The sequence below is a fragment of the Alosa alosa genome, chromosome 4 (genome assembly GCF_017589495.1).
Source record: "Alosa alosa isolate M-15738 ecotype Scorff River chromosome 4, AALO_Geno_1.1, whole genome shotgun sequence".
NCBI lineage: Eukaryota > Metazoa > Chordata > Actinopteri > Clupeiformes > Clupeidae > Alosa > Alosa alosa.
Window position 1 is genome coordinate 34,584,596 of NC_063192.1, and position 20,000 is coordinate 34,604,595.

General features: G+C 45.0%; 1 long non-coding RNA gene across 1 annotated transcript in view; it reads left to right on the forward strand.

Annotated features, from left to right (window-relative positions):
• Nucleotides 1-1,313: 1,313 nt before the first annotated feature.
• The window catches only part of LOC125293761, a 30,226-nt gene continuing 11,539 nt past the window's right edge, over nucleotides 1,314-20,000 (forward strand). Inside the window, exon 1 of the long non-coding RNA XR_007193417.1 lies at nucleotides 1,314-1,454. This is a non-coding gene — a long non-coding RNA (uncharacterized LOC125293761). The remainder of the gene's footprint in view (nucleotides 1,455-20,000) is intronic.

A 20,000-nucleotide genomic window follows, 5' to 3' on the forward strand; every position in this document is an offset into this window, starting at 1 on the left:
TTTGTGACACTACAGATGAAGTCTAAGAGATTGGACATCAGGGCCATTACACTTCAAATGAATCATACTACTGTCCTTTTATGTCTGTCTTGTTTTCATATATGATAAAAAATATGTATATATTGAAAAGTGAAAAGTGTAAAAATAACTGTTCTACTGTTAACTGTCCATATTTCACACAGGACACCCATATGACCAGGAATGAGCTTTTTTTCCCCTCAACAACTTTTGAGCTTTGATTGAGGGCAAGTGAATAAGTGTAGGCTTAGTTAACATTTAACATCCAATGAAAAGATTTGTCAGATTACATCAAATTTGATTGATTGATGAAATATAAACACAATAGTACTAATCAGTGTCCTCTTTGATTGAATGATTGATTTATTGATACAGTTTTTGCCCATTGCTTGAACACTTTTTGCAAAACTTGGCTCATTGTGTCAAAACTTTACACACAAGCACACAAGACACAACACTGGGAAATAAACCATTCACATCTACTGTGTCCAATTGAAACTCTGCTATCAAAACCTAACAATCCTGTCAAAATGTCACTATGATGACAAAATGATACACACTTGCATCATATGAATACACTTTCAGATTAGCAGCAACACACTAGTGTACTTTATTTAAAACACTGCAGTCATTTTCACTGCTTTTATTCAGTTTATCACTTAGCATTCTGTGAAGCTCAATGTAACAATTACATTTTTTTATTGGAGATGTTCATTAGGCCTACTGTTATACTATTTTTTTACTGTTTCTCTGTACAAGCCAATAAGGTAAAATTGTGTACCTGACAAGTTTCGGCTACCTTGCCTCTGTAGCCTTCATCAGAGGTGTCACGTGATGTTGGTGTGACGTCGTCTGAGATGTGTTATATGGAGTTTTCCACCCCATCTGAGGCCGTATCCCCGCTGTCTGGTGGTTTTTTATACAGCTGTGGGCGGCCCTGCAGGACTGTGTCCCAGGTGTGGGATAGTTGGTGTGCTCCTTCATCCCGGTTCACAGTCTTTGGGGCCCGCTTCCTGATTTCAACTGCCTCTTTGATCCATCGATGGAATTTGTTGCTTTCCGTTCTGATGACCTTGGCTGCGTCCCAGTTCATAAGATGGTTTTCCCTCTTACAGTGGTCTGAAATGGCAGATTTCAGATTTTCCTGTGTTGCTTTCATTCTTGTTGCACAGGTGAGCGTTCCAGATGTTTCCTTTTCACATTCTTTCTGGTGTTCCTTTTTTCGTGTCAGTCCATGACTTATCACATGATCCACCAAAGTTTCTCTAATATCATCTGAAATATTGTTCCGTGCATAGCCTCTTCGACCACCTCCTACTCCTCTCTATCTTTGTCTTCCTCTTTCTCTAGCTCTCCCTGCCTCCATGCTCGCAAAGTTCTCAAAATCGCTCAACTGAGGCCTATTTGTGGTGGCTGGCTGATTGGTGTTCAGTTTTGTAAGTAAGTATTTTCACATGTGTGTCTATGTGTTATCACTCAATGTGTTTTGTATTTTGAATAGATGTGTTGTCCCAATGGTACCCATGAGTTTTCATGCATGAATGAAGTGTCTTATGTATGAAATGGTGTGTAGTGTGCAGAAGCAAGTGTGTTGCAGAATTGCACCTAAAGTGCAAAGCAGCGCTTTTGTTTAAGGTATGACACTGTGTTTAAGGTATGGATACACTGTGTTTAAGGTATGGATACACTGTGTTTAAGGTATGACACTGTGTTTAAGGTATGGATACACTGTGTTTAAGGTATGGATACACTGTGTTTAAGGTATGACACTGTGTTTAAGGTATGGATACACTGTGTTTAAGGTATGGATACACTGTGTTTGAGGTATGGATACACTGTGTTTAAGGCAGTGTTTCTCAAAGTGTGGTCCGGGGACCACTGGTGGTCCGCAAGCTATCCCAAGTGGTCCGCGGGCAGACGTGGTAAAATATAATATAGATGAGTTGTTTGCCATATTGAACCAACTTGTATGTAAATCTAAACAGTTCTGCAACACTGCCTATGTAAGATATGCCAGTTTAAATCATATTAATCTTCTGACACAATAAGCAAGGTGCAAAGACAATAAGCAAGATGGTAGTTCAGTGAGTAGGCCTATTGTGTACTGTTGAAGTAGGTCTAATCTTTAGCTAAGTGGTCCGTGAGTTTCTTTTTATTAGTTAAGTGGTGCTTGGTCTGAAAAAGTTTGAGAAACACTGGTTTAAGGTATGGATACACTGTGTTTGAGGTATGGATACACTGTGTTTAAGGTATGACACTGTGTTTAAGGTATGGCTACACTGTGTTTAAGGTATGACACTGTGTTTAAGGTATGGATACACTGTGTTTAAGGTATGGATACACTGTGTTTAAGGTATGACACTGTGTTTAAGGTATGGATACACTGTGTTTAAGGTATGGATACACTGTGTTTAAAGGTGCCATGTGTAAGAATTGAGGTAAAAATATCCAAAAAATGAGCTACACGCATCAAAAGAATGGAAGGAAATAAGGGTGATGATGTCATTAAAAAAATGACAAGGTATAGTGCTGAAGAGATATCAACCTGAATTAGCATGCTAAATTACTAGCCACAGCCCGACAAGTGTCATAATACCAGTTTCTCGCCATGGAGGCAGTATCGGGTAACATAACCGCCAGCCAAACTGCAATACACGTGTCACCGGTTGTTACTCTAGGGTAGACAAACTCACTTTCTGGAGGTATACTGCCCCATCTTTTATGGAATGTGGAGTATGAATTGATTTTTTGGCAGACATTACACATGTCACCTTTAAGGTATGGTTACACTGTGTTTAGGGTGTAGTGACAAAAGCTTCAAGTTTTGTTACTTTGGTCTAAGCATGTGTCTGTTCAAGCAATGGGCAAAAACTGTAAGAACACAACAGTATAAAGCAGCGTCCTCCTTGATTGATTGATTGATTATGAACACAACAGCATAAAGCTGCTGGGACCACATGCTCCCTCACCGGCCCCTCTGGCCACCCAGGCGTCCAGATTTAACTCGTGCGACCTCATGCTACGCCACCTCCTGATACATAACCTCATGCTACATCACCTCATGCTCTTGCTACATCACCTCATGCTACATCACCTCATGCTCATGCTACATCACCTCATGCTACATCACCTCATGCTCATGCTACATCACCTCATGCTACATCACCTCATGCTACGCCACCTCATGCTACATCACCTCATGCTCATGCTGCATCACCTCATGCTACGCCACCTCCTGCTACATCACCTCATGCTACGCCACCTCCTGCTACACCACCTCATGCTACATCACATCATGCTACATCACCTAATGCTACATCACCTCATGCTACATCACCTCATGCTCATGCTACGCCACCTCCTGCTACACCACCTCATGCTACATAACCACATGCTACATTACCTCATGCTACATTACCTCATGCTACGCCGCCTCATGCTCATGCTACATCACCTCATGCTACATCACCACATGCTACATCACCTCATGCTCATGCTACACCACCTCATGCTCATACTACATCACCTCATGCTACATCACCACATGCTACATCACCTTATGCTACATTACCTCATGCTACGCCACCACATGCTACATCACCTCATGCTACATCACCTCATGCTACGTCACCTCATGCTACGATGCTACGCCACCTCATGCTACGATGCTAAGCCACCTCATGCAACATCACCTCATGCTACATCACCTCATGCTACACCACCTCATGCTACATCACCTCATGCTACATCACCTCATGCTACATCACCTCATGCTCATGCTACATCACCTCATGCTACATCACCTCATGCTATGCCACCTCCTGCTACATCACCTCATGCTACGCCACCTCCTGCTACACCACCTCATGCTACATCACATCATGCTACATCACCTCATGCTACACCACCTCATGCTACATCACCTCATGCTGCATAACCACATGCTACATCACCTCATGCTAATCAAGACACCATAGTGACACCATGCTCATGCTACATCACCTCATGCTACATCACCTCATGCTCATGCTACACCACCTCATGCTCATGCTACATCACCTCATGCTACATCACCACATGCTACATCACCTCATGCTATGCCACCTCATGCTACATCACCATGTTACGCCACCATGCTAATGCTACCCACCTCATGCTACATGTTATGCCACCTTCATGCAACATCACCACATGCTACATCACCTCATGCTACGCCACCTCATGCTACATCACCTCATGCTACGTCACCTCATGCTCATGCTACATCACCTCATGCTACGCCACCTCCTGCTACATCACCTCATGCTACCTAACCACATGCTACATTACCTCATGCTACATCACCTCATGCTACACCACCTCATGCTCATGCTACATCACCTCATGCTACGCCACCTCATGCTGTATCACCTCATGCTACGATGCTATGCCACCTCAAGCTACGATGCTACGCCACCTCATGCTACAATGCTACGCCACCTCATGCTACATCACCTCATGCTCTACATGTATGTATTGTTTCTGTCCTTTGTATGCTGTCCTCCTATACTTAAATGAGCTGCCCAGGGATGCAAAAAGAATTTCAGCACAAATTGACAAATACAGTTGTATCGTATTGTATCATATCGTATCGCATAGTATGCTACGCCACCTCATGCTACCCCACCTCATGCTACGCCACCTCATGCTACGTCACCCTCCTGATTGCAGACAACAGCGCTATCTCCCACGGCCCCTCACCAACATCAGCTCACACACACGCACACTCACACACACACACAGAGTCCTCATAACAGCGCTATCTCATGCCCTCCCCAACATCAGCTCATCCTTCTCCTGGCACTTAGACCAGGGCAGATACGCAGCCAATCAGACGGCCCATCAGCGACAAGGCTGAGGGCACTGGGCACTGATCTCTATGCACACACACACACACACACACACACACACACACACACACACACAAACCATCAGAGACAGAGATTTAGATGATCCTCCTCTATAGGCCTCATCAGGCTAATCCACAACAGAGATCAGATTTCAGCCAGCTCACACACTTTCTCCCCAATTCTTTTCTCTCTCCCCTAATTTCTCTCTCTCTCTCTCTCTCACACACACACACACACACACAAACAAACACACATGCTCAACCTGCCTGAGGAGCCTGGCACTGTTGTCACACTGAAAGGAGAATAACAACATGGGAAGATCATTTTAAAACTCAGACTCTCAGTCTTTCCACATTAATCTGTTATCTGAGCCTACAAATCCACTCTCCTCTTCTCTCCTCTCATCTGTTCTCTCCTCTCTCCTCTCTCCTCTCCTCTCCTCTCCTCTCTTCTCTCCTCTCTTCTCTCCACTCCTCTCCTCTCTTCTCTCCTCTCCTCTCCTCTCTTCTCCTCTCCTCTCATCTCTCCTCTCCTCTCATCTCTCCTCTCCTCTCTTCCCTCTCCTCTCTTCTCTCCTCTCATCTCTCATCTCTCCTCTCATCTCATCTCTTCTCCTCTCTTCTCTCCTCTCCTCTCCTGATCCTCCTCCTCCCCTTTCCCCAAACACACACACATACACTCACACACACACACGCACACACTCAGACACACACACACACACTCAGACACACACACACTCACACACACCCCCATCATCAGCAGTCAGTATCAGAGCCTTGTGAGTCCTACGCATGTCCCCCTATGCGCTCCACATCAGATAAGCCCTTCGTTACTCCATACACTGCTATCTGAAGGAGAGTGGGGTTTGTTCCAACACAATCACACACGCACACACACTCACACACACACACACTGGCACGGGCTGAAGGGTGCAGACGGCAGGGAGAGTCCCATTAGCTCATCGTCTGCCCGCAGTGTCTGTGTCTGCTGACCTCTTCAGCCCTTACCAATCAAATCGAACCCTCTCCGACATTGGCCAGTCAGATTCCATTCTGCACCATGCTGACCAATCAGAGTTCATTCTGGCCAGTGATATCCCCATTTCCAGACACGAGGTTCAGGATGGCTTCCCCTCCTTCCACCAGACAGTGAGACAGGAAGTCTCCTCAGCCCTGTTGCTGCCAGATTCACTAAACAGGAAGTCTCCTCTGCCCTGTTGCTGCCAGATTCACTAAACAGGACGTCTCTGTCACGTGAAGTGAAATGTTTATGTTGACCAAAAAGTGCTACTGCGCATGTGTGAGGTAGACGTTAGTTCAGATGAGCCTGTCAGTTGTGTGTGAGTTGCTCCTGCACGTATTCAATAAAGACACATCCTTTGTCCATGAAACATTAATAAACTGAAGTCGTTACTCCCGGCGACAAACGTTACAGTCTCCTCTGCCCTGTTGCTGCTAGATTCACTTAACAGAAAGTCTCCTCTGCCCTGTTGCTGCCAGATTGCTGGCTCCAGTGCCAGTGGGCACACACACACACAGAGCATGGGTGTATAGGCTGGCACACACACACACACACACACACAGAGAGAGCATTGGTGTATAGGCTGGCACACACACAGAAAAAAACAAATGGTCGCACTCCAAAAATCTTTTCTTGCTTATTAATCCATCTAAGCACAGGGGTTGTCGCAGCCGTGAGTCGTACGCGGACATCGACCTGATAGGAGCATTAAGAATTTTCCACGAAAGTCTAAGAGATTTACATATGTGTTAGGGAAGTCCAACCAATTTTTGTCTTATTCAGGCGTTACTGAACTTTCATCACAAATAAAAAATGACAATGTAATTTGTTTGTTTGTACATTAACGTAAGCCTAAGCTAGAATGGAACAAAGCCTCCTGGGAATGGGGAATGTGTTTCTGGTTTATCCAATGAACCGATTGCAGGTCAAGTCTATTTACAGAAATGTAGGAATGAGCGGCCCCTCGTCTAATGGCATGACCCTACAAACGATCAAGTTCGAGGAAAGCTACAAGAGTTTTGACAGTCGACGGATTTGCGTGATTGCTGTTTTACATATGGATGGAAGGCAGAGAGAAAGGTTAGCGGAGCTAAAGCATTGACGTTATTGAAACTAGCCCAAGCTAGTCTTATGTTGACGTGTAGCCTAGGCCTAGCCTAATGACTAATTAGTGGGCCACTCAGGCTGATAAATGGTTTGTGGAACTCGTTGGAACTGTCTATATAAGCCTATATAGGCTTACTTTAATCATTCTCGTACAAACCTAAACCTATACCAAACATATACCTTTAATTACCTGTGTTATTAGGTTGACATTGTCTGTAGGCTAGGTCTTTTTTAAATTTATACAGGCAACTATTGGAGTGCTATGATACCCAGATTATGTCCTTGCATGATGCTTTAAATTTCCATCCATCCACAAAGCTGTTTTTATACTGCACTGTTGCATATCTAGTTCCTTACACATTTATTGTGTAAGGAAGTGCCTGGTTTGTGGTTGATTGGCTTGTTGTATTGCATTAGCACTATATATTTTGTTTGTGCTATTGATGATGTGTGTGCATGTTTGGGGGGGGGTGCCGTCAGAATTTTACTGGTGGATTTTAGTGCCCCATTCCGCCCCTGCACACACACACACACACACACACACACACACACACATTTTGTGCTGCTCTGACAGTCCACTTTTATTGAGTTTAGAGGTATACTGGAGATGGAGATGTTTTGCAGCGACAGGCTACGAATGACGACTCCACAACTGTCGCATTTCCCAGCCGGGTCCATGATAGGCTTTTTGTCACTGCATCCAAAAATGTCTCCCTCTAGATAAAGCAGGGAAAGACCCGTGCAGTGTTGCGCTCACTAAAGGGCGATTCCATCTCCTCTTAAAATAGCCTACATGATCCAAAGCACTACGTCTCCGTTGCTCGAGTTCATCATTAGCACTGGACAATATCGGACAATATAGGAAATACGACGTGTCAGTTTGGCCCTTTATTTAAGGTTTCTGCTATTTAGATTAACAGCTCATGCATTCAGCTTGAGTGCTTGGGTTATCCTGCGGTCAGAAACACGAAAAACCTTGTATTTTCCATTAGGCTATCTTGAGACCTTTTACTGAATTTCTTATACAGCAGTGTCTAAAAACCCTACTGGTCGAGATTTATGCTCAGTTGGTGTTGTAGGGGAGTGGTGTTGTGGGGCAACCGTTAATGGCCTACTGGTTAGCGCCGGACCTGTAACCGGAGGTTGCGGTTCGAACCCGACTCCAGTAGGCACGGCTGAAGTGCCTCCTGAGCAAGGCACCTAACCCCTCACTGCTCCCCGCTTGCGCTGTTGTTGCAGGCAGCTCACTGTGCGGGATTAGTGTGTGCTTCACCTCACTGTGTGCACACTGTGTGCTGTGTCTGTTTCACTAATTCACGGATTGGGATAAATGCAGAGACCAAATTTCCCTCACAGGATCAAAAGAGTATATATACTTATACTTATACTTAAATGTATTGATGGCACTCACTGCAACAATGTCCGAGTGTGCAGAATCCCTCTTCATCGCGCAGTTTGCATCGCGCAGTTTGCGCACAATCAGCAGTAGCATAGTTGACACACGTGTCAGTCTGTGTCATGTTTCATTGTGAGTAAGCTAAGTGTTCAACATCAGTGTTCAATATGGATTTAATTGCAATCATAGGCATAATAATATTTAGATTTTTTTATGTCAGGGAGAGAACTCAGTTGGGGGGGCACACTGGCCTGTTTGGGCGGCCCTGGCCCCCTAAGGCCCGCCCCTGACGCCAACGCTGTGCAGATACACACACACACAGAGCATGGGTGTATAGGTTGGTACACACACACACACACACACACACACACACACACACACAGAATGGATGTATAGGCTGGTACACACACACACACACACACACACACACACACACACACACACACAGAGAGAGAGAGAGAGAGCATGGGTATATGTGTGCCCAGGGTATTGGAGTATGTTTGGTACACACACACACAAACACACACATACACACACACATACACACACACACACACACACATAGAGAGCATGGGTGTATGGTTGTTGTGGTTGTTCTTGTTGTATTTTCTTGTTGTACAGGAGTGGACCTGAAGTCAGTTGGAGCCTGTGTAGTGAACCCATGCGCACACACACAGACAGACCATGTGTAGACACATACAGCCCTCACACACACACACACACACACACACACACACACACACACACACACACCCGCACCAGAGGTGAGTTCTGCACTCGCGCGGGTTGTGACGCAAAACAGTGCAGCGTGGGATGTTTAAAATTAAATATATGTGTAAAATAACTTATAAATTAAAGTAAAGTAGTGTATAGAATTTTAGTTGAGCAGGATATTGTGTTAGGCAGCATTAAAAAAACTGAAACTGAAAATGGAAAGCAGGACAGAGGAAGAGGACACCACTAGGCTGCTTCAGATGTGACAGTAGTCCCTTCAGATGTCCCTTTCTAAAGAACGGATGCCAGCTGGCAACTGTATTCTATTCTAAGTCATCTCCTCATTTTTAAAGAACAGCAGACTAATTGAATGGATTTTTCCATGACATCACTGGGGTGAGCAGTCCTCTGGACCTGATGTTACAGACGTGGGCAGTGGGACTGAAAAGGACACATTATTGCGGGAGTGGGACAGACTGTTGCGGGAGCGGGCGGGCCAGGGATTAAAATATATGTCCTGCACAGACCTCTAACACACACACACAGACACACACACACACACACACACATACACAGTCCTCCCACACACAGACACACACACACACTATCCTCACACACACATACACACAGTCCACACACACACACCCACACACATTCCTCACACACACATACACACAGTCCACACACACACACACACACACACATTCCTCACACACACATACACACAGTCCACACACACACACCCACACACATTCCTCACACACACTCACACACACACACACACCGTCCACACACACACCTCTGTCATCTCCAGTCTTCTGCATTCTCAAGTTCCCATTCCACTCTCTCCACTCAGAGACCAACCACTGATCGGTAGCAGCAGCAGCAACTGTCTGTCATGAGGAGAAGACAGAGGAGAGGGGTGTGTGTGTGTGTGTGTGAGAGAGAGTGTCTGTGTGTGTGCCTGTGTGTGTGTGTGTCTCTGTGTGTGTGTGCCTGTGTGTGTGTGTGTGCTCTGTGTGTGTGTGTGTGTGTGTGTGTGTGTGTGTGTGTGTGTGTGATGTACGCAGTGGAAATGGCCCAGAGATGATTAGGCCGACGCTCCTTTAGAGGTTGTTTATGGGCGGCTCTTGGAGCCAGAGCACTTGTTGTAACACATCACTGTTTCCTTTAGAGCGCCTCAAACAGCGACAGAACTATAGCCATTTCCATGAGGTCAGTCAGCGTGCACACACACACACACACACAAACACACACACACACACACCCATCTCAGCCCCCCAGCGATGGGTCCTGGAACGAATCTCGGAACCAGAACCTCTCCCCAGCCCAGGGCATTGGAGTCAACTGGGGGAGAGTTCCAGGTTCACGTCATCTTCCTGCAAACAGCATGCTTTTACACACACATACACATACACATACACATACACACACACACACACACACACACACACACACAGACAGACACTCACACACACACACATACACACACACATACACAGACACACACACACACACACACACACACACACACACACACAGACACAGACACACACACTCACACGTACACACACACATGCCCACACATACACATACACAGACACACAGACACAGACACAGACACACAGACACAGACACACAGACACAGACAGACACACAGACACAGACACACAGACACAGACACACACACGTACACACACACATGCCCACACACACACACACAGAAGCATGCACACAGAGACACACACACACATACACATACACTCACATGCCTGCATAAGCCCACACAATCATACTTATGCACTCACACTCACCCTCACAAACACACACACACTCATACTTATACATAAACTCACTCACACACTCCCACATCCACTCTGTCTTTTTCTCTCTCTCTTTCAAACACACACACACACACACACACACACACACACACACACACACACACACACAGACACCCAGACACACGCATAAATAAATCACTCATAAATCCCTGCCATATGCTGTCTAATCCCTCTAGTGTCGAGCGTCTAGGGGGAGTCCGGCCGGGCCTCTCCTGGGCTTGTGAAAGACACACACACACACACACAGGCCTCTCCTGGGCTTGTAAAAGACACACACACACACACACACAGGCCTCTCCTGGGCTTGTGAAAGACACAAACACACACACACACACACACACACAGGCCTCTCCTGGGCTTGTGAAAGAGGATGTTGAGGAGTTGGTTGTTTACGCCAGAACCGGGCGGTTGGCTCAGGACTCTCAGTGGCGGGGTGGCGATGACAAGGCCAGAGAACCCGGAACACTTAGAACCTGAGCAGGCTGTTTGGAATTCATCATGCCTGAACTATTACTCATTTCATTACTGGGTGTCACACACACACACACACACACATATATATATATATATATATATGCACCCACTCTATCTCTCACACATACACACACACACAGGCACACACTCTATTTATCTCTCTCACACACGCACACACTTACTCACTAAACCCTCTCTATCTCTGGAAACTGTATTTGCCATGTATGAGATCAAGGAAGCTGTTGACTGGAAACCCAGTGTGTCTCTATGCCCAGTGTGCCCAGTGTGCCTCTATGCCCAGTGTGTCTCTATGCCCAGTGTGCCTCTATGCCCAGTGTGCCTCTGTGCCCAGTGTGTCTCTATGCCCAGTGTGCCTCTATGCCCAGTGTGCCTCTATGCCCAGTGTGCCCAGTGTGCCTCTATGCCCAGTGTGCCTCTATGCCCAGTGTGTCTCTATGCCCAGTGCAGGAGCCATTTTGAGTTTATGTTCATTTAAATTAGTGTGCTATTGGAGCACTGGTATATTTGTTAGATTTGGGGTCCTTTATTTTGTAGGTATTTTTAGTTTGACAGGCGGTGAGAAGGTTTTGACGTTAAAGACCGGCCGCCTCTCACCTTTGACCCCAAAAACCTAGAACAAAGAACAAGCTGTTGGAATGTATTGAGCATACAGTTCTTTACAATCGCTATTGAATCGCTATAGAATTGTTATTGGATCGCTTTTGGATTACTATTGAATACTTTTTGGACATTACTTTTGATCTTAAGTTGTGCCTTTTTCAACCATCATTTTTCAACCACTTACCAATCGTTTGTTGGATTACTGGAGTCCATGCTTTGTCTGCTACTACCAACCTGCTTGCCTGCCTGCTTGCCTGCTACTACCAACCTCCTTACCTGCCTGCTGCCTGCCTTGCCCTGCTTACCTGCCCTGTTTACCTACCTGCTTGAATCCCATCTCATCCACCTGTATTAAGGTACAATTTAAGTTTCTCTTTTTGGATAGCTTGTCAAAGAAGCAAAGCAATACATCCCAGCTAAGAGTGGCCCGCTACTACATATGGTAAAGAACTTTGCAATCGCTTACGCTGCTTCACAACTGAATTGTTTGGAACCTGTGGAATCTGACTGAAACGTAAAAGTTTTTCTTTTTGATACTTTGGAGTTGACAAAGTTTTGGATCTTTTGAGAGTTTACCTTTTCAAGTTTACTATTGGAGTGAATCATTGTTACTGGATTTGCTACTGGAGCGGACCATGATTTTGTTCATGCATATGTAAATGAAGCCATGAGAATGAACTGAATTGAAGACAACTGTGCTGTGTTTCATTTTTTGAAAAGGAAAAAGAAAATAATATTTTTGTTGTTGTTTATTAAGCTGAAATATGGCTGATGACAAACTTAAAGAGCTTTGCACAAACACGCAGAGGAAAACTTGGTGTGTGTACCGCATTAGAATGAATGAATTAAAGGAATTACTAAAAGGTGGAGATATTGAAGCCGTTGACACAGGCCTTGAACAGCTCCATGTAGCATTGGACGAATTTAAAGATGTGCACCAATCTGTGCACGTGCTGTATGAGGAAGAGGAAGAGAAAAGTGACGATGATGATGATGGTACCAACCAAAGATGCAAACCTTTGAAACATTCTTGAATGAGGTAGAAATGTGGAAGAGTGCTCAAAGCCATGAACCCCAAACTGTGGTGTCTCCTCTGGACAGTGTATCCATCATGGCAGCACGTGCCAGTGAAGCAGGACCCTCACGTTCTGGGGCCAGTGCTGCCTCTAAATCTTTATTAGTGTCTTCCGCACGTTTAAAAGCTAAAGCTGAAAAGACAGCCCTACTGCAACGTACTGAAGGACTGAAGAAAAAACATGCCTTGGAAATGGAAAGAATTGAAGTGCAAAATGCAATGGAAAGAGTTGAACTTGAAACAGAGTTGGCTGCAGCTAATGCAAAGGTGCGCGTGTTACAGAGCATTGATGCTGAATCTATGAACTCTAAACTCATGTCGATAGAACTTTCAGAATCACCAGGAGATGGCATGAATGCGTATCTGAAGAGCAATTATGACAGAATTGAGGAACCTCTTCATCCAGAACCCTCACCAGTGGAATATGTCAGAATCTCTACTGTTCCCAAAACACCATTGCAAAAGGTTTTAACACAGGATACTAGGCCGCGGAGGCCACAAAGGCCTGTTCAGACCTTACAATTGAATCGAACCAGTCAAGCAGCTACAGGTACTTCCTTTCCACATGCGCCTGTAAGCTCAGATACTAGCAACCTGGGTGCTGTTGCTGATCTTATTGCACAGCAACAGAAAATGACTTTACTTCCAACTAGGCACCTAACCATGTTTAACGGTGAACCTCTGAACTTCAGACCATTTATGCAGGCATTCGAACACTGTTTTGAGAACAACACCTGCAGTAGCCAAGACAGACTGTATTATCTTGAACAATACACCTCTGGCCAACCTAAGGAGCTGGTCAGAAGTTGCCTTCATATGGATGCAGACAGAGGGTATGCAGAGGCAAAACGGCTATTGGAACTTCATTTTGGAGATGAATTTAAAATCACTAATGCTTATATGGATAAAGCCTTAAATTGGAACAATATCCCATCAGACAATGGCGAAGCTCTGCACAGTCACTCTCTTTTCCTCCGTGGATGCTGTAATGTAATGTGTACCTTAAGATACATGGATGAACTGAATCTTCCATTAAACCTGAGGCTTCTAATCTCCAAGGTGTCTTACAAAGTAAAAGAAAAATGGAGATCACATGCTTTTGACATCAGGGAACGAACAGGAGCAAGAGCCACATTTGCCGATCTTGTCCTCTTCCTGGAAAGGCAGGCCAGGATTCTACAAGACCCCCAAGATTCTATGAACCTCTTGAAAATGACCGCATAGATAGAACAACAACTAAACTTATCTAAAGCTGTCTAATTTGGCAAAATCATGAACTTTTTTCCAAAGTTCACCTTACCAAGAGCCGTTTCCCACTCATCATTTTATTATCTTGTGAAAGTGTCACTTGTAGCATTACTTTTTCACTACACAATTAGATTGTTTGATCATAATTGATAACAAACGCCAAAAAAGCATCCTGAAATGCAAAGCAAACGTTACGTTACCTGACTATTAGGGGTTTGCACGGCGTGTCATCAGATCTGGACATCGCCATATTGGAGATACTCGCCTCATTAGAAAGCATTAGGCACTGAAGTAAATCCCAAACATCGTCCAAGGAAAAATGGTTAATTATTGCGTATTTTAGGTTGTACCAATAGGTCCGACTGAGAAAAACATCTGGTGTAGGTATCGACTTCCAAAAGTTATTAAAAAACCAGGGAGAAGGGACAATAATGCCAGAAGTTATCAGAGGAAGGGGGGCGCTTGTGGTTGAACTTGGTACTTCGTCTCCCTCACCTAGCAAGCCCAGTTTAAGCATAATCAGAAATAGCATTGGTAGCTAGCAACCTGAGGAAGGATTGCTAGTCTTATGCACCGATTGCTAACGTTAACAGAAAACAGCAGTGTTGAATTGCATTCAATAACCCATAATCCATATCCATATCCACAACGTAAAATAACTAGCTAGCCAGCATCAATTTGCAACGTAACACTTGAACATGAACATGGCTAGTAGGAGCTTACGTTACAAAGTGTATTGACGGTAGTAGTATTACCTGACATAAGCAGACATGCAAACACGCAAGGGCTACAAAACTAAATATTATTATTTATTTAAAACGTCTTAACTGCAAGTGACGCGCAGCATCATCCCGCTGTCTCTTCTTTTTCCTTTTTTCCGCCCCGACTCTTAGTGCCTTTTGGAGGCCACATGTCTACTGTCTGCCAAATTTGGGATTGAGGAATAATCGAACAGACCACTGGGAGGTGGGGGAGGGGGGCACCAGCGGGAGACTGGAGAGAGGGCCGCACAGGAGATTCACCTTTTTCTCGACTAATTTGGTTTAGGCCTATATTCCTTTGGATTGCTTTTGCATATTAACATGTTTTAGACATATTTTATTTGTTATTTAAATACTAGTAGCCTATTGTGGTGATTTTTCACGACCCAGATTTTTTGGTGCCCCCCCCAGGCACTTGGTGCCCTACGCGCAGTGTGTGATGTGCTTGTGCGGAGAGCCGGCACTGCAAGCCAATGAGTTCCATGCAGAAGAGCAGAGGGAGCAGTTTCGCCACAACAGTGGCAGTTGTGCCAAAGGGCAGCACAGAGAGCACAATGCAAGTGTCCAATGTACCCAAAAACAGTTCATCAAAACTCTGTCCAGTCTTTAATGGTGAGCATGAGATCGCGTCATGTCGAGTTGATGAAGAAGTCTCACAATGGACGAGTTGAGCTGCTAAAGACAAAAGGTGTTTGCTTTGGTTGTCTTGCTAAAGGACACATGAGTCGGACTTGCAAAAACAGACAAACCTGCTCAGTTTGTTCAAAGTTGCATCCCACTATCTTGCACATACCTCAAAATGTAATGAAAGAGCTGAGTAATGCAGGTCCTTCAGACAAAAGGGCAGTGAGCAGCGGGTTGGTTTCACTGAAAACAGAGGGACTTGACTGTAGTGATAAACATTGCACACTTGCAATAATACCAGTTCAAGTCAAATTAAATAATTCAAATCATGTAGTCTAGACATACGCTTTCCTTGACCCAGGGAGTTCGGCAACATTTTACACAGAACAACTTAGGAGGAACCTGAATGCAAATGGAAAGCATCAGCAAATACTTCTGCGCACTATGGGGCAAAAGAAACCTGTTAACAGCCTGGTAGTCAAGGGCCTGGAAGTGTGTAGCCTGGAAGGAAAGGAATTCATAAAATTACCTGAAGTTTACACTCAGCAGGAAATTCCAGTCAACAAGGAACACATTCCCAGACGAGAAGATATTCGAAAATGGCCTTACCTTTAAGATGTTGATATACCCAACATTAACGCTGGGATTGACCTTCTCATTGGGATAAATGCACCCAAATTGATGGAACCTTGGAGAATTATCAATAGCCAGGGTAATGGACCCTTTGCTGTTAAAACACTGCTAGGTTAGGTGGTGAATGGACTTCTCCACACTGAGGATGCATGCATTAACAAGCAAGGTCAGAAATATGTTCATGCACATCGGATTTCTGTTGATAACCTGAGTGAACTTTTGATTCAGCAATACGACAATGATTTCCCAGAAAAAGAGTTTTGAGGAAAAGAAACAAATGTCAGTGGAAGACTACAAATTCATGCAGATAATGGACAGCTCTGTTGAAATAGTCACTGGACATTATCAATTGCCTTTGCCATTCAAGAAGGATGATCCTATGATGCCAAACAACCATCACATGGCAGAGCAACGGGCATTGTCTTTAAAAAAAAAGCTTCAAAGGAATGATAACTTTCACAAGGAGTACAGGGCGTTTATGGAAATGGTCCTATCAAGTGGACATGCTGAACTTGTACCCCAAGACCAGTTGATCCAGGAAAATGGTAAGGTGTGGTACATTCCGCACCATGGTGTGTTTCATCCAAAGAAGGGGAGCTTGGGTGTGGTATTTGACTGCTCTGCAGCTTATCAGGGGGCCTCACTGAACACTGAACTCATTCAAGGTCCTAATCTTACGAACACCTTAATTGGGGTCTTAGTCCGTTTTCGTCTTGGCAACATTGCCATCATGGCTGATGTGGAGAAAATGTACCATCAAGTAAAGGTCCCATCTCATCATGTGAACTTCCTGCGCTTCCTTTGGTGGCCAGATGGGGATGTCAGTCAACCACTGAAAGAGTACAGGATGGTCGTACATCTTTTTGGCACAACGTCATCAGCTAGTTGTGCAAGTTATGCTTTGAAGAGGACAGCTGAGGATAACAAAGGGTGCTTCTCAGCTGATGCAATTAGCACAGTCAAGAACAACTTCTATGTGGATGATTTGTTGAAGGCTGTGCAACTGGAGGCTTTAAGTTGACCAAATGGATTAGTAACAACAGAGCTGTTTTGGTCTCCATTCCAGAGCCTGAGAGGGCCAAGGACATAAAGAATCTTGACCTTGACATAGAAGACTTGCCAGTTGAAAGAGCTCTGGGTGTGCAATGGTGTGTTGAGGAAGACACTTTCACATTCCGGGTGACCATAAATGAGCGTCCATGCACCAGACTTGGGATTCTGTCCATGGTCAGTTATGATCCACTTGGATTCCTTGCACCTCTCACCTTTCCGGCAAAACACATCTTGCAAGAGTTATGCAAGCAGAACATTGGATGGGATGAAGAATTGCCAGAGGTCCATGCTCAAGCCTGGAAGCAATGGTGGCAAGATCTTCCAAGATTGAGGGAGTTCAAGGTCAACCGATGTCTTGTACCAGACAACTTTGGAGATGTCAAAACAGCACAGATGCACCACTTCTGTGATGCGAGTGACCTCGGGTATGGCACAGTTACCTACCTTAGACTGACCAGCAGCAACAAGGTCCATGTCACCTTTATAATGGGAAAGGCCCGAGTTGCTCCTTTAAAACTAAAGACCACACCACGGATGGAGCTCACTGCGGCAGTTCTGGCCGTACGCATGGATAAGATGCTATCTGAGGAGTTGCATATGGAATTGGAAAGATCTCTGTTTTGGACAGATAGCATGACTGTTCTGAGGTACATCCGGAATGAAAGCAGAAGATTCCTAACCTTTGTGGCAAACCGTGTTAATGTCATCAGAAGTGCATCAGATGTCTCCCAATGGAAGTACATGTGCTGAAGTCACAATCTTACAGTTTTGCCAAAGGCAGGGATTCCCACAAGAACTAGCCTGTTTACAGAAAGGGATGAAAAGTGTAGAAACAGCACCATCTACAGGTTAGATCCTCTTCTGGCCAATGCAGCATCTACAGGTTAGATCCTCTTCTGGCCAATGGCATCTTAAGGGTTGGTGGGCGTCTGAGTAAAATGGCAATGCCCACTGAGCAGAAACACCCTGCTATCCTCCCTAAAGACCATCACGTTTCCAAACTCTTACTTCAGCACATCCATCAAGAAGTTGGACACAGTGGAAGAAACTTCATGCTCTCCAAACTCAGAGAAAGATATTGGATTCCTTGCGCCAACTCTCTGGCCAGAAAGGTAGTTTATGAATGCGTCAAGAGTATGAAAGAGTCAATGGGAATGCAGGTGAACAGAAAATGGCGGACTTGCCAGTTGACCGGTTGACCCCTGACCTTCCGCCCTTCACGCATGTAGGGGTTGATTATTTCGGGCCACTAGAGGTAAAACGAGGCCGCAGCATTGTAAAACGTTACGGTGTGATTTTAACATGTCTTACCAGCCGTGCTGTACACTTGGAGGTTGCACATTCACTTGATACTGACTCTTGCATTCATGCATTCAGACGTTTCATTGCCAGAAGAGGAGCAGTGTCTGAGTTGCGGTCAGATAATGGAACGAACTTTGTTGCAACTGAAAAGGAACTAAAGGAGTCTTTGAAATCTTGGAACAGGCAACAAATTGAGTCTTCTCCAGAAGGGGGTGAAATGGACATTTAACCCTCCCCATGGTGCCCATTATGAAGGGATATGGGAGAGGCTGATTTGCATGATTAAAACAACCTTACGGTCAGTCACCAGCAAGCAGTATCTGGATGATGAAGGCCTTCAGACAGTAATGTGTGAGTTTGAGGCCATTCTCAATAGCCGTCCACTCACAACTATTTCTGACAACCCCAATGACTTGGAGTGTGTCTCTATGCCCAGTGTGCCCAGTGTGCCTCTATGCCCAGTGTGCCTCTATGCCCAGTGTGCCCAGTGTGCCTCTATGCCCAGTGTGTGTCTGTGCCCAGTGTGCCTCTGTGCCCAGTGTACCTCTATGCCCAGTGTGTCTCTACGCCCAGTGTGCCCAGTGTGCCTCTATGCCCAGTGTGCCCAGTGTGTCTCTATGCCCAGTGTGCCTCTATGCCCAGTGTGCCCAGTGTGCCTCTATGCCCAGTGTGCCTCTATGTGTCTCAGTGTGCCCAGTGTGCCCATCATAGCAAAATGAAGGCTGAAACTGAAATTTTCAAAACAGGGTTTTTCATTTTGTTGTGCAGTGTGTAATGATTGATTGAAAGCTAACAGTGATTTGACTACAAGTTGTGTTGTTTGTAGGCAAAATTTGGTTTTGCTGCATGTTTTAAATGTTTTGAGAGTGTTACAGTCTTTATCCAGCAAAATGTGTCATTTTGTCCAGAGTGATTCTGTTTAGACCAGTGTGTTAATTGTTTTGCCAACGTGATGTCAGAGTTGACGCAAGCATTAAAGCGATCGAGAACAACTGTAATTGGCAGCAGAGGCTTCTCTCTTTCTCTCTCTCTCTCTCTCACACACACACATTATCTCTCTCTCTCTCTCTCTCTCTCTCTCTCTCACACACACACACACACACACACACACACACACACACACACACACCAGGGCTCTACACTAACATTTTTTTTCAGGAGCACTTGTGCGCCCAAGTTAAAAAATTTAGGAGCACAGACAAAAATTTGGGCACACAGTCA